This window comes from Vespula pensylvanica, chromosome 25 (assembly GCF_014466175.1).
Source record: "Vespula pensylvanica isolate Volc-1 chromosome 25, ASM1446617v1, whole genome shotgun sequence".
In the NCBI taxonomy this organism is placed as follows: domain Eukaryota; kingdom Metazoa; phylum Arthropoda; class Insecta; order Hymenoptera; family Vespidae; genus Vespula; species Vespula pensylvanica.
Genome location: NC_057709.1, coordinates 1,428,000 through 1,443,279, shown reverse-complemented (window position 1 = coordinate 1,443,279; position 15,280 = coordinate 1,428,000). Strand labels below are relative to the sequence as shown.

Here is a 15,280-nt window from a genome sequence, read left to right as displayed (position 1 = left end):
CAGTGAGTCAATTGAAACAAGCTAACATTATTTTTGATTTGACGAACGAATTTTATTAGTTATATCGTTTCAAGGTGAATATCGGATTGTGTATAGAATTTTTTGTTCGGAATCATTTTTTTTTTTTTTTTTTTTTTACAAGATTTCGAGATCATTAATATTCTTTTTTTCTTTTCTTTTTTTTTAAGCATCCTACAATTTTTTTTTTTTCTTTAATTAATACTCTTGGTAGTTCGTCATTCAATAAAAAGATGTTATTAATATATTTCGAAAAAAATACATATAAACAAAGGTAGAAATGTGAAAATAACTTTTGAAGAAAAAAGTTTTTCAATATATTCTCTATTCCAGAAACCAGAAATACTGTATTTGCAGAAGACATCATAATCGTTTATCATAAAGTATTTTCGTAAGCCAAATTCATTGTATTTTATAGAATACCATAGCGAAAGAAAACGACAAGCGTATTAACTGTTACAAAATATTTTAATTAGTATAAACTGTTTGATGTCAATCATAAACTGGATATATCTAAGTGCATAAAATCTATTACCGAAGCAAACAGACTATGGGAGACATCTTTTACACCCTTCAAAGATAAATTGCATAATCTCATGCTCTTCATTATCAAAATAAGTAACATTTTTTGCGTTTGTAATGATAACGAATAAAACGGAATTTGACAGCTGGAAAGAAAATTAATCGATCTTGTATAATACACATATTCATGGGACACGATCGAATAAAATATAAAAATATTATTGAGTCGGTACATAAGCACGTGCGGTTCGATCGAATATGAAGAAAATCAAATTTGTTTTCTCGTCGAATGAAAAAGATCACGTTCGAGATTTCGTTCGATACGCAATTTGCTGTTTTTGAAATTTTTATTTTGCGTTCAGAATTTGTAGTAAAATAACAAGCATATTTGTGTTGTTCCAACTAATGAAGAAACAAACAATTGTTAAAAAACATATTCAAGGTGAAATGAAAACCGCACGATATTATGGACCTCCAAACAATCCGTACCATCCAAATAAAAATACCTACAGTGTTAGACAAACGTTACTGTTGTGATCTATCAATTTTTGTCCAAGAGAAAAATATGCGTATATTACCAACAGAGATGCTACAACGTAACAAATATTTGTTAAACCTTCAGTTTTGGTTACTTCGAAGGAAAGTAACTGAAATATCTGAAAACAAATTCCGAACATTAACGATGTAATGAATGTGTAAAAATTTTCCTTTCTTTTTGTTTTCTTTTTTAAAAAATATCTTACTCACGTAAAAATAATCTATTATGACAAAAGCCAATATCAAGAAAGCTTCAAACAGAAATACTGTCTCGTAAAACAATTTTATTAAATTGACAAATCTTGAAATAAGTCAAAAAGAAAATAACATAACGTTAAGATATTTCGATTATTAAATTGTATAAATAATTAAAGCATTATATATTATATAATAGCAATACATAGACATGGATACAAACTCATTTGCATTTTTATAAAATATTATAATATCGATCATCCACTCGTTTTCATTAGCCAATTCGACTTTACTATTGGCATAGTAGAAATGTTTTGGTTCTTTTTTAAATCTTTCATTTACTCTCCATCTACAATAAATCGATACAATAAATCAAATCTAATTTTAATTTCTTTTTTGGATGATATTAGTATCGTCCTTATTTTTTTTTTTTTTTTTACCTACATGATAATGTTAAATATTGCACAAGCATGTTGTATGATTGCTATAAACATAGTATAGTTTGCAACTCCTACCGTGCAAAGGATAATTATACATAAATATTGAAGAGAAAGTTGAAAATAGTAACGCATTTGATTTTTCGTGAAAAATTCAATACGCAGTGGTAACATTAATTCGGTTTCATTTATTATGCCAAAAAAGTAATGAAAGTTACTTAAAAAGGATGGAAATATCAAAAAGACGATATACAAATAGAAACAGACTAAAAGATAAAAATATATATTATAAAGAATTTTGATAATACAAACTCTTATAACATGTTTATGTTATATTTTACTGACTTGTTATTACAACCGTACACACTTTGCTTAAACGAGCATATTCTTTCAATATCATCAATTCCGGTTGATTCGTTATTTCCTCCCAATCGCATTTGATATGATAAAGAATTTTCTTCATCTGAAATTTCCATATACGTGTCTAAATTAATTATTACAACGACACGATAATATATATATATATATATTTTTATAATAGCAAAAAAGAAATTATATATTTATATTTTTAAAGAACTACGGACAATTGTACCACCCCTTAATAGATTATAATAACAAGATCCAAAGCATAACGTCGGTAAAGTAATTTCCAATAATTTAGCGAATGATTTTAATTTTCGTTTTGACATGAATAGCGCATAAATCTAAATATACAAAAATCTTCCATATTATTCCAATGTTATGTAAAATATCATTGAATACTAATCAACTTTACAAAACTTACCTCTTCGGACAATTCAAAAATTACGATAATATTAATACAGCAAACGTAAATCAATTTCTTAGACGATGTTTGATAGTCCCATAATCCAAGGATTTTAAATAATAAACGATTGTAAACGTAATACTCATTGTCGATTAAATCTTCCTCTCTCAAAAGCATACTTCCGTCTGTTGTGACTTTCTAACATCGACTGACATCAAGCTCTATACAATCGCTCAACATCATTAACTATTCTAATAATCTCCCATCTAGTATAACCACTTAATAACTCATTTTGATGGAAACCTTGAAAAATTGTCACGTAATCGATACTGTCCGTAAAACTTTTATAATATTTTATACTTTTCTTTCATTATCGACCGGTATTATACAATTAAACATCTGTCTCTCTTTCCAATAATTATTTCATTTTCTTACTCTATCTTTGCATCGTAAAGTATTTCATCCCTTCTCTAGCAAGCGCATGCGCATTGCGAACTCACCCCTTCTTATCGTCCAATACTCTCGTAGTTCTCTTTTGTCACTCGAACGTGACGGACGTATGATATACTTCAACAAAAAGAATCTAAGTTAATACTTAACACGTCAACGTTATATTTCTATTATTTGAATGTTAACAAGTATAGAATAAATGATCGTTGGATGTTAATATTTATCTAAATCATCGTTCGTTTGATCGATCGAACTAATACGCAGGGTGAGTCACTTAAAACAGGCCAATATTATTTTCTGTCTTATGAAGATAATGTTAAGGGCATTAGTTATACTGTTTCATAGTAAATTTCGAATTGTATATAGAATTTTTTATTTTTTCATCGATAAGAATTTTTTTTCAATATCTTTTCCGTGATTTCGTTATTTTTTCAAAAAATATATCTAGAATTTTTCTTTTTTCTTGCATTAATGTCAATTCCTGTAGCATTTCTAAATAAAAACATTTCTAAATTTTACAATATGAAAAAATGATTTTGTTTATTTGAAATTGTGTAAAAAATGATTGTTGAATAACGTAAATGTAACAGTGTACTTCTTCTTTTTCTGTTGAGAGTTAGAAAACAGTTTTTATTAATTGAATTTCACGTTCATATTATTTCGGACAATGATTTCTTATTTGATATCGATGATGAGGTTCTTCTAAATATTATTATTGAAATATATATATATATATTATTTTTATTTTTCAATGATTACGTTAATTATTTCAATAATTAATATTTTTTTATTTCCTAATTTCTTAGAACAACGATATTATATTATAAATATTATTCTATTAAGTATCATACAAAACAATATTCTTTCTTATCAATTATTTTATTAAATCGATATTAATCGATAAGAAAAATTTGTCAATGAAAAGACACAAAGATTTGTAATTCATTAAAAATACTAAATACACACAGTGATGTGAAACACTTTTTTTCAAGGATAAAAAATATTCACATGCAATTAGTATTTGAGAATTAAAAAACAACAATTAAATATAATAATTATTCGTATACCATTATACAAGGATCGGCCATCGTACAATAATTTTCCCTCCATTAAATTTATTTCAACTTAAACAATATTATAACGAATGAAAATGACGTATGTATTAACTATTAAAAAAGATATCGATTAGTATAAAACATTTAATACCGATCATGGCCTATATATACATACATATATGTATATATATAAAATCTTTTACCAAAGCACACATAACGTGCAATATTTCTTTATAAAAAAAAAGAAAAGTAACATCTTTTGCGTTTCATTAATGACGAACGAATCAAACAAAATTGGAAAGCTCGAAAAGAAAAAAAAAATAATTCATCTTAACACATATATATCTGATCCAATCCATTATACTTTCATCACACGAATCTAACGCGTGTATCATTTATTTCAACGATAAATAATTAACGCTTTAACGTTATATTTCTGTCATTCGAACTTTTAACAAGTATATAACAAATAATGTATCTAATGTTAATATCTATCGTTTATTTGCCGATATAACGCAATATAAGTAATCGAACTGTATTAAAAAAATATTCCGTCCTTTCTTAAAATCGTTCTATCTCTCTCCTACACACACTCACACATATATATAAACACAAGTGAATATATATATATATATATATATATATATATATACACACACATGGAGAGACACGTGGTCACGGTTGTATGCCTTCGTATGTGATCACATTACGAGATATGTATGTACTTTCTCGGTAGAGGCGATAGAATGTAGGCGTAATGTCCACGTTCTAACGTTCTGCTACTGGCATAAAAGCCATGCTAAAGGAAACAGTAACGATATAGAAGCGTTATCAGTAACGTTGCTCTACCGACGTTAAGTTTATTGCCGATACGTGCCGTTTATCGAACCATGCTACATTTAGTTAATTAAACAGCGCTCTCGTTTACTCGCCATTTCTCATTTATCTCATGTATGTATGTGTGTGTGTGTGTGTGTGTGTGTGTGTGTGTGTGTGTGTGTGTGTGTGTGTGTGTGTGTGTGTGTGTGTGTGTTTGTGTGTGTGTGTGTGTGTGTGTGTGTGTGTGTGTGTGTATGCATGCATGCGTTTGTATATATACATATATACGTATGTGTATGAGTATTTTGTACAGTATAAGTGTATATGTGTACGATGAAAGTTAATATAAAAAAAATAGATCGATACGATCGACATGATCGATATGATCGATATAAATGATGATTAAGAGAAAAACAGAGAAACGGAAAATTCAATTTTTTAATCGGAATTTCTTTCTTTTTTTTTCTTTCTTCTTTCTTTTCTCATTTCTCGGTTCTCATTTTTTATTTACTCGTAATTGACGACATTGGGTGTAATCATTTTAATTACTCGTTTCTCGGAACGAATTATTGAAAAAACTGTTAACGCTATATAAAAAAATGAATATGGACTTATTAACAAAAGTTAAGAAACAAAGTAATCGTTCCTCTATTTTTATATATTTTTTATCTTCCGAAATACATAGTATAAAAAAATATAAAAATAAAAAATATTCTATAAAAATAGACGAACGATTACTTTGTTTCTTAACTTTTATCACTAAGTGTATATATGTGTGTGTGTGTATATATATATATATCCGTGTGTAATTGTAAGATAATTGTAAATATTAATATTAGTTAAATATTAATATAGGTAAATCTGTCGAGTTCGGCCATTAACATCTAGACATTTTAATATATATATATATATATATATATATATATATATATATATTCCTTCCTCCATACCTAACGTACTAAGAAAATACAATTTTTATTATTCAACAATAAAATAAGAATTATTAATATATACTAATAGCAATTATATATTATATATATATATATATATATACACACACACATTTAATGGTTATATATTCTTGTTTACATATAATTATGTATTTATTTAATTATTACAACACTGCTGCTCCGAAAGAAATCATCTCAAAAAAAAATACTGTTATATTTTACTTGAAAAAGAACAGAATAAAAACTGATAATATATACTACTTATGTATATATATATATACTCACACACATATAATGGTTATACATTATTATTTATATATAAGTATGTATTTACTTAATTATTACCTCTTCTTCTCTCACCCTTCTCAAATAAAAAGAAATACTATTTTCCTTGATAAACAATATAAAAGTAAATAATATACAATATAATAATATATTCATATATTATTTCTCACTTATAAATATTATATCTATTTAATAGAATTAAACCACGTTGCAATAAAAGAAATAGCGAAGAAAAGAAAAGAACTAAAAATAATAATAATATTAATAATAATAATATATACATGTTTTGATATATTATCACTGATTTATAATTATTTAATTAAACAACACCATTTTATCATTATCAAAACCATTACAAAAGCACCGCAATCCTTCAAAGAAACAAAAACAAAACAAAAAACAAAAAAACCTACTACAATTTTCCACGACAATTAAACAAGACTATACAAAAGAACCAAATAGATAAAACTTAAAAAATAAACGAATAAAATAAACAAGTTTATATCCGATACGATACGATCAGCTGCTCGCCCTCTTTCCAGATAAAGAAAAGAAAAGAAAAAGCAAAAAAAAAGAAAGAAAAGAAAAGCAGAAAAATAAAAAGCTAAGAAAACGAAACGAAACGAAACCAAAAACGAAAAAAAAAAGAAAGAGAGACACACACACAGAAAGAAAGAAAGAAAGAAAGAAAGAAAGAAAGAAAGAAAGAAAGAAAGAGAAAAAAGAGAGAGAGAGAGAGAGAGAGAGAAGAAAAAAGGAAACGAGGCGAAGAAAAAAATACGAAAATAAAGAGGAGACTACAAGAACGAGAGTGAAAGAAAGAGACAGACAGACCGACAGAAAAAGAGAGAAAAAAATAGAGAGAGAGAGAGAGAGAAAAGTCGAGGCCGCTCTCGCACATAAACGTTACTTCCTCTCTCAGTCGGAGCCAAGCAGAGCGGGCTATCTGCGATAGACAGAGACGAGGGTATAAAAGAAGGTATATGTGGGGTGGTGGGTTAAGGGGGAAGGGGTGATGCGGTAGTCCAAGGAAGGATACGACTGGGTGAGGGACTGAGGGGAGGTTAAGAGGAAAGGATGTCTAGATAAAAGGCACGTTAAAATCGCGGCTTCTGCGTGCGTAATGCGGTGGACGCCGCCTTGCTCGCGTCCGAGTTCTGTGACTCGATTTCGCGAGAGAGACCACGGTTCTCTCCAAGAGATATATCTCCCTGTCTCCCAACTTTTCTCTCTCTCTCTCTCTCTCTCTCTCTTTCTCCTTCTTTCTCACAGATATCTACCATTATCCATCTATCTCGTTCGCTCCCATAATCCTCCCTCTTCTTCTTCTTCTTCTTCTTCTTCTTCTTCTTCTTCTCCCCCTTTTGCACGTAGCTTCTGCGGATTCTCTTTCTATCTCATTCTCTCTCTCTCTCTCTCTCTCTCTCTCTCTCTCTCTCTCTCTCTCTCTTTCTCTCTATCTTCATCCTTTTCCATTCCATACAACCGCACTACCCGCCAACTATAGCTTACCATGTAGACTCTCTTCCTCGAAAGAAAACCGTGTGCGATCATGTGAGAGTCACACATACACAACTGGGATAGCCAGAGAGAAAGAGAAAGAGTGAGAAAGAGAGAGGGTGGCGTAAAGGGAAGTCGAGTGAGGAGGGGGTTTAGGGGAGAACCCCCAAGTTCTTCGCGGAGACAACATAAAGATTTAAGACTGCGAGATGCGCCAATAAACATGCTGCGCCTCGTGCTGAGAGAAAGAGGCTCAAGCCGCACTCTATCTATCTCTCTTTCTCTCTCTCTCTCTCCTACTCTCTCTCTTTCTCTTTCTTGGTTTGCTTCTGTGTTCCGTTTCATTCGGTTCCGCTCTGTTCTACCTACCTACCTCTCTTTCTCTCTCTCTCTCTCTCTCTCTCTCTCTCTCTCTCTTTCTCTCTCTTTCTCTCTCTTATTCTTTGAAAGAAAAAAAGAGAAAGAGAAAAAGAGAGAGAGAGAGAGAAAGACACATAGGTGAGCGGCGCGGCTTGAGAGTGTATAACGTCGCCCTCTGAAAGGCGCGCACACAGCCGCCCCCCTCTCCCACCCCCACCCTCTCAAGTCCTCCTTTTAGCCCCCCCACTAGTCTCTCTACCAAACCACCGACTGTCGTCTTCTCTCTCTCTCTCTCTCTCTCTCTCTCTCTCTCTACCTCTCTCTCTCTCTCCCCTTCTCCTCACCCCTAACCAACGTTTTACCATCACCAACTTCAACACTCCATACCATATATTCCTTATGTGAATTGTGTATGTACGAGTAGCTCTCTCCGAGGATATCCACGCACCGAAAAATCTCCTCCTCCTCCTTCTTCTTCTTCTTCTGCTTCTTCTTCTTCTGCTTCTTCTTCTTCTGCTTCTTCTACTCCTCCATCTTCTTCTCCCTTTCTCTATTTTTTTGTTGCTGCTGTTCTTTTCCGTTTTTCTTTTCTTTTCTTTTCTTTTCTATTCTTTTTGTTTTGCTTTTTGTTTTGTTTTGTTTAGTTTTGTCTTTTTTTGTTTTTGTTTCTTTTTCTTGCTTTTGCTTTTTCCCTTTTCGAGATGCGCGCATGCAAATATATACGATTTAGCATCAATAGGATCCAGATCCAGACGAAGATAAGAAACAGCCAATATCGAGATTAGTTGGACAGAAAGAAAGAGAAAGAGAGAAAAAGAGAAAGAGGAGAGATATAGAACTTGTATTTGATTCTTTTTTAAAGTTACGAAGTTACATTCAAGGAGATTATTTGAATTATATATATATTAGAATTATCTATTTATCATTTTATCATTTTAATTATCATTCCGATGATCGTATAGCGATTTGAAATTGACGCCTTAATTTTTTTACTCACTTTATCTTTTTTTTTTTTTAACGATAAGATGATTTCGCTATAAGTATAAGAATTAAGAATAAAAATTTGAAGGAAAAGTTATGGGGATCGTTTTAATTCTAATTTTGAGTCTAATTAGATTTTGAAATCATTTAGGTTTTAATTTTATCCTTAACTCCCCTATTTATAACTCTGTTGATAATATGAGACTATTTGAAATTGCTGCCTTTGTTTTTTAAGATGGCGCAGATGAAAATTATATAATGGCGCTGTTATCATCGTACGAATTAAGAATGAAAGTTTGAAAAAATTGTTATAAACATTATTTAGATTCTAAATTTGTGCCATTATTTTTTTATTATTGTACATATTTTATTATTGTATTATTGTTATATGTTATTTTCTTATTTACTATTGATAAAACTATTTGAAATTCCCACCTTAATTTTAAAAATAATACGTGTCAAATAATGACATCGTTCGTGTCATACGAATTAAAATAAAAATTTGAAAGAAATATGATGGAAATCATTAAAGTATAAATTTTAATTCTAATTACTTTAATTTTAATTGTAAATAATATGTGTTAATTTGAAATTCCCATCTTAATTTTTGTTAAAAATAATATTTAACGATGTTCAGTTACGATATCCGTAAACTATAGTCGTCCGAATTAAAGCGTATGTAATAAGCCTAATCTCCTTAGAAACTGATTCTAATGAATGTGAAACTATTCGAAATTCTCGCAATAATTTTTGTTTAAAAATAATATAGTGACATTATAATGTCGTACGAATTAAAACGAGTATTCAAAAATAATATAATAGAGCTCGTTTTAAGCTCTAATGTCAAGCTTAATTTCGTTATTCCTAATTCTAAAAAATATGCGTTAAATGAAATAATGATCGGCTTAAATTGATGTTACTATAATCGTACAAAAAATTAAAATGGAAAAAATAAAAAAAAAAGAAAAAAGAGAATCATTTAGATTCTAATCCGATTGTCTTTGCATCTAATTCTAATTTCACATACCATCCTATTCGAAATTAATTCTCATTTGAAGATTTTTTCCAATGTCTTCAATTATTTAATCTCTCATAAACACAATTTTCAAGTTTCTTTTTATTTTGTTTTATTTTCTTTTTTTTTTTAGTAAAAATAAATTCCTTCCACCATTTATTTATTTGTTAATAATAATCGAAAATGTTCAAAATTCTTCACACAATATTCTATATTTTAAGTGAATATATTTCCACGAATAAATCAATGGACGATATTTTTCATTTCAGATGTTGCAGTCGGTTGAAATAATGGCGACGATCCGACAATCGATGTTCCAAGAAATCGAAGAAACTTTACGAATGACTGCGTTGCTTCGTCGACGTTTCAACTTAAAAAAATAAAATAAATTGAAATAAAATAAAACAAAATAAATAAACAAATAATATAAAGAAAATTAAAGTTATATCGTGCATAAAAGAAAAAAAAAGAAAAATTAATAGAATTTCTCGCACAATAATTTTTTCTGCGATTAAGAAAGATAAAATAAAATAAAATAAAATAAAATAAAATAAAATAAAATAAAATTACGACGTAAAACTGAAACTTACATTATCCTGTACATAAAAGAAAAAAAGAAAAAAAAAATGTAGAAGAAAAATTAATAGAATATCTCGTGCAATAATTTTGTTCTGCGGTTAGGAAAAATAAAATAAAATAAAAGAAAATAAAAGAAGTTCGGAAACAACCTTCCTTCCTGTATTCACTCCACCATCTTCATCCCTACCACAATTTTTCTGCTCACGTTAATTTCTATCAAAAAAAATCACAAGATAACTCTAGCTCAAACCACGTTACTCTACAACACTTATAAAATCTGAAATTCAAAGAAAAAAAAAACAAAACAAAACAAAAAGAGAGAAAGATACAATCAAGAACTTCACTTGCCTTGATTTTATAGATCAAAACAGAGACATAGATAGCTAGATCGAAAGAGAGAGAGAGAGAGAGAGAGAGAGAGAGAGAGAGAAACAACGAGCAAGTGAGCGAGCCAGTGAGATAGATAGAAAGAGAAAGAGAAAGAGAGAGAGAGAGAATGCGTATGTAAGGTGTCGCGACTTCCTCCTCTTGAAGTCTCAGGATAACGAGAAGAGGTGGTACACACCTGCCGTATACAGAAGGAGGGACGATGGAAACATTTTTTCTTCTTTCTTTCTCTTTTTTTATTTTATATATATTTTTTTTTTTTTTTTTAGTGCGGTAACTCGTATACCGCAAAAGTTAGTAGATCGAAAGGGGAGAGGAAAGAGGAAAGAGAAGAAGGTAGGTAGGTAGGTAGAAGAGTTCCCTTTTAGTCCTATGTATTGCTTACATATACATACATACATACATACATACATACACACACACACACATATATATATATGTCTCTTTTCTACTCACTCTTTACCATTTCCCTATCTCTCTTTTTCTCTCTTTCTCTCTCTTTCTCTCTCTCTCTCTCTCTCTTTTGCTCTACCCCAAACTTATTTATTCCTTTCTCCTTTGGTTGGTTCCTTTTCTTCTTCTTTATCTTCTTCTTCTTCTTCTTCTTCTTCTTCTTCTTCTTCTTTATCCTCTTCTTCTTTATTTCTATCCTTTTGCCCGTTTTCTGCTTCCGCAAACGACAGCCGCTTATTTATACCCCGTCTTTGCATCGCGTCGGGACCCTACCAGAAGGGAGCTTTTGCGTATACTCTGCTACTCCTGCTGCTGCTGCTGCTGCTGCTGCTTGCTGCTGTTGCTGCTACTCCTACTGCTCCGTTGGTGATGCTGATGCCAATGCAGAAGCTACTTCGATCCTTGCTGTTTACTCTTCTGATCTCTCTCTCTCTCTCTACTTTCGCTATCTCTCTTTTTCTCTCTTTTACTCTTACATACACGCGTCTTTTCCGGATCTTTTATCTTTCTCTTTTCATCCTTTTGTCTCTCTCTCTCTTTTTCTCTCTGACTCTGACTCTAGCTCTGTCTCTGTTTCTGCTTTGTCTCCTTCTTTCTTTCTTTCTCTCTTCCTCTATTTCTCTTTCTCTTTTCTCTTTCTCTCTCTTTTTATTTTCTTATTGTGGTTAGGGAGAGACATCAACGGGTAGGAGGTACTTTGCTCAGGAGCACATCCGTGAGATGCGGTCGATGGCGAAGGGCAATTCCGCGACTGCATCACCTGTCAACGCCAGGTTGGATCGCAGCAGGTACCAGCAGGTCTATATTACATGCGGCATGCGGCCACCACCACTACTAATACTAGAACTACTACTACTAATATTATTACTATTATTTAGTAATATTACAATTACTACTGGTAATACTATTTAGTAATACTACCATTACTAATGATCATACTATTTACTAATACTATTATTATCACTGATATCATTCATATATATTAATATTACCATTACTATCGAGAATACTATGTATTAATACTACTATTATTACTGATACTATTAGTATATATTCATACTATCGTTATTACTGCTATTATTATTATGTACTAATATTATTATTATTATCGATACTATTAATGTATTATTAATACTACCATTACTACCGATAATACTATGTACTAATCTATTATTATTACTGATCGTTATTACTGATATTACTACTATGTACTAATACTATCATTATTATTGATGTTATTAGTATATATTAAGGACTATTATTATTACTATACATATCCTTGGTTTCATACTGCGTATTAAATTTTTATTCTAATCAAATCCAACAGATTTGGAAATCTTATTCGTCCATTCTTCTTCAGTTTCAATCAAATTTAGTTCCATCAGTTTTTCAAATCAAATATTTTAACCAATATTCAAACAAAGAATTTAATTTGAAAATCGGTATATTATATGCGACATATAGTTACCGTTAATATTAATTTATTACTACTATTAGATATAGTATAGTTTAACGGATTCTTATGACATAATATAATAATTAACATTCATTTGTCATAGAAAAGAGCAAAGTGTTTGTATAATCAGATTTTAAAGAAATTAAGAATTTTCTTTATGTTTTCTGGTTTATTTGTATTTGTTTATTTATTTATTTTTTTTTTTTCATAATTTTGAAGATAATTTATTATAATATTATAGATTATATTTTCTTCAAATTATTAACATATTATAATATTAAGATTCGATTTTACATATAAAATGTTATATGTAAAAATAATTAGAATATTATGAATCATTGAAATGTACATTCATTTCGTTATAAATATTCATTTATAATTCCTTACAATATTATAGGTTATATTAATGAATAGTTATCATTAATTAATTAAAAATAATCACTTTTTTATCTACTTACTATCTTGATATCGTAAAAAAAAAGAAATAATTAATGTTATTAATCATAAAGTTCTAAATATCAAATTCTTTAGATATTCACTGATAATTCTTTGTAGAAAAGAAATTTCTATTATCAATTATGTTCTCCAAATAATCAGATAATATATTCCAATGGATATTGTAAATTAAATACGTTTCTACTGTTTTTATTCAGTATCTTATAATAAGATAAAAAACATATTAAAATGTCAGACATGATTAAAATCTAAGTATATAATTTTATTACATAACAATTTCTTTGTAAGTTATCAAACTTGATACTGAATCTATCAAATTCAATTTAAATAACGTAAGTACAATAAATTGATTAATAGATCTTCCAATGAATTAATAACAAATTCATTTTCTAACAAATTTCTATTCGCAATACAATAAATTTTACACAAACTTTTTAACGACATTAATATTGTCATCAACCTAATATACACTTGTATCTAAAAATAAAAATTAATATCCCAAACAATGTTATCTAAATATCTTTCCATCTGTTTCTTTTTCTGAGCAGATAAAAGCCACAAAAAGGAAGTCTTGGCTTTTCCCATTTAATCAATATCATTAAACGACATGCAATCCATTTAAAAATAATCCATCGATTAATTCAATCAAATCAATCAAATGGCTCGATTTCGATGAAGTATACAACTTAATCAATTCCAAAATCTTTCATCAATTTCTCCAATTAGTTTTTATCTCTCGATGACTGCTGTGAAACAAAAACTTGATTCAACGTATCTAACAAAATGAACAAAGATAAATGATACCTCATATCAGAGTAGATCGAGAAGATTGTCCCATGAAAATGGAAACTTCCGCATCGTTCATCAATCACAACAAGATGAAACAATAAATTTATAAAAAGAAATAATCCTCGTATCTTTTCCCGGCTCAATAAGAAGAATAAACTTCTAGCAAATTTATTTTATTACGTTCATGGATATAAATCATGATTAAGAAAAAAAAAAAAAAAAAAAAGAAGAAAAAATAGAAATAAAAAAAAAGTAAAAAAAAAAAGATTTAAAGGAGAAAAAAAGAAAGAGAGAAAAGGGAACGAACTAAAAGAAAGGAGGGAAAAAAAGTCCAAAGTCAGAAGAGAAGCCGAAACAAATAAATGCTGAAAAGAGGAACAAAACCGACATTATGTGGCATTAACATACAAAGTATGTCAGAGCCAAGCTCCACAGGCATAACATAGTATCGTTGGGGTTCGCATTCTCTCTCTTTCTCTCTCTCTCTCTCTCTCTCTCTCTCTTTACTAAAGGAGGAAGGAGCTAACACAGCGGCTACTCTTTACACAGAACAGAACGAACGAATAAGAGAATAAGAGAATAAGAGAATAAGAGAATAAGAGAAGAAGAAGAAGAAGAAGAAGAAGAAGAAGAAGAGGGAGTAGGTTGAGAAAGAGAAAGAAATATTAGAATAACGAACATTGGAAAGGGACAGTGCGTATGTGTGGAAGAAATGAAAGAAAGAAAAGGACAAGAACGTTTACGTTATATCCACTCCCTTATGGTCCCGTTCTCTCCATCCTTTCCTCGTGTGGGCTCCCCTCGTTCTCCCTCACCTCACCACCCTACCCTACCCTACCCTACCCCCCCTGTCTAACTCCATGATCCCTCTCTCCCCTAGCCCTCTTATGTCCACTGCCACGCGGTGCGGCTTAACGCAAAAGGGAGACCCAACGGCAGGAAAGGTACAGCAATGTAGGAAAGGGAGGACCCAACAGCAGCAGAAAGGTAGCAGCCAATGTAGGGAAAGGGAGAGATTCTGAAGGTAGCTGCTGTACCTGTAGTTGCTGTAGCCTTAGCTGTAGCTGCTGTAGCTGTAGCTGTAGCTGGTGATGCTGGTGATGCTGATGATGCTGATGCTACAGCAATGTGGCTGCTACTAACAAAACGAAAACTTATGCCGCATGTATGTATGTATGTATGTATGTATGTATGTATATATTGTGAAAGACGTTAGGACGATGACGATTGAACACACGCATGTATATAGGTTTTTTTTTCCTTTTTTTTT

The 15,280-nt window shown here is 30.3% G+C and overlaps 1 long non-coding RNA gene across 3 annotated transcripts in view; it reads right to left on the bottom strand.

Moving 5' to 3' along the window:
- Nucleotides 1–9,278: 9,278 nt before the first annotated feature.
- The window catches only part of LOC122637365, a 6,999-nt gene continuing 997 nt past the window's right edge, over nt 9,279–15,280 (bottom strand). The window contains exon 3 of one of the 3 annotated variants that reach the window (XR_006329227.1): nt 9,279–10,260. This is a non-coding gene — a long non-coding RNA (uncharacterized LOC122637365). Of the gene's footprint in view, nt 10,261–13,530; nt 13,968–14,264; nt 15,149–15,280 lie in introns of those variants that run through there. The other 2 variants (XR_006329225.1, XR_006329226.1) reach the window with 2 other exon arrangements.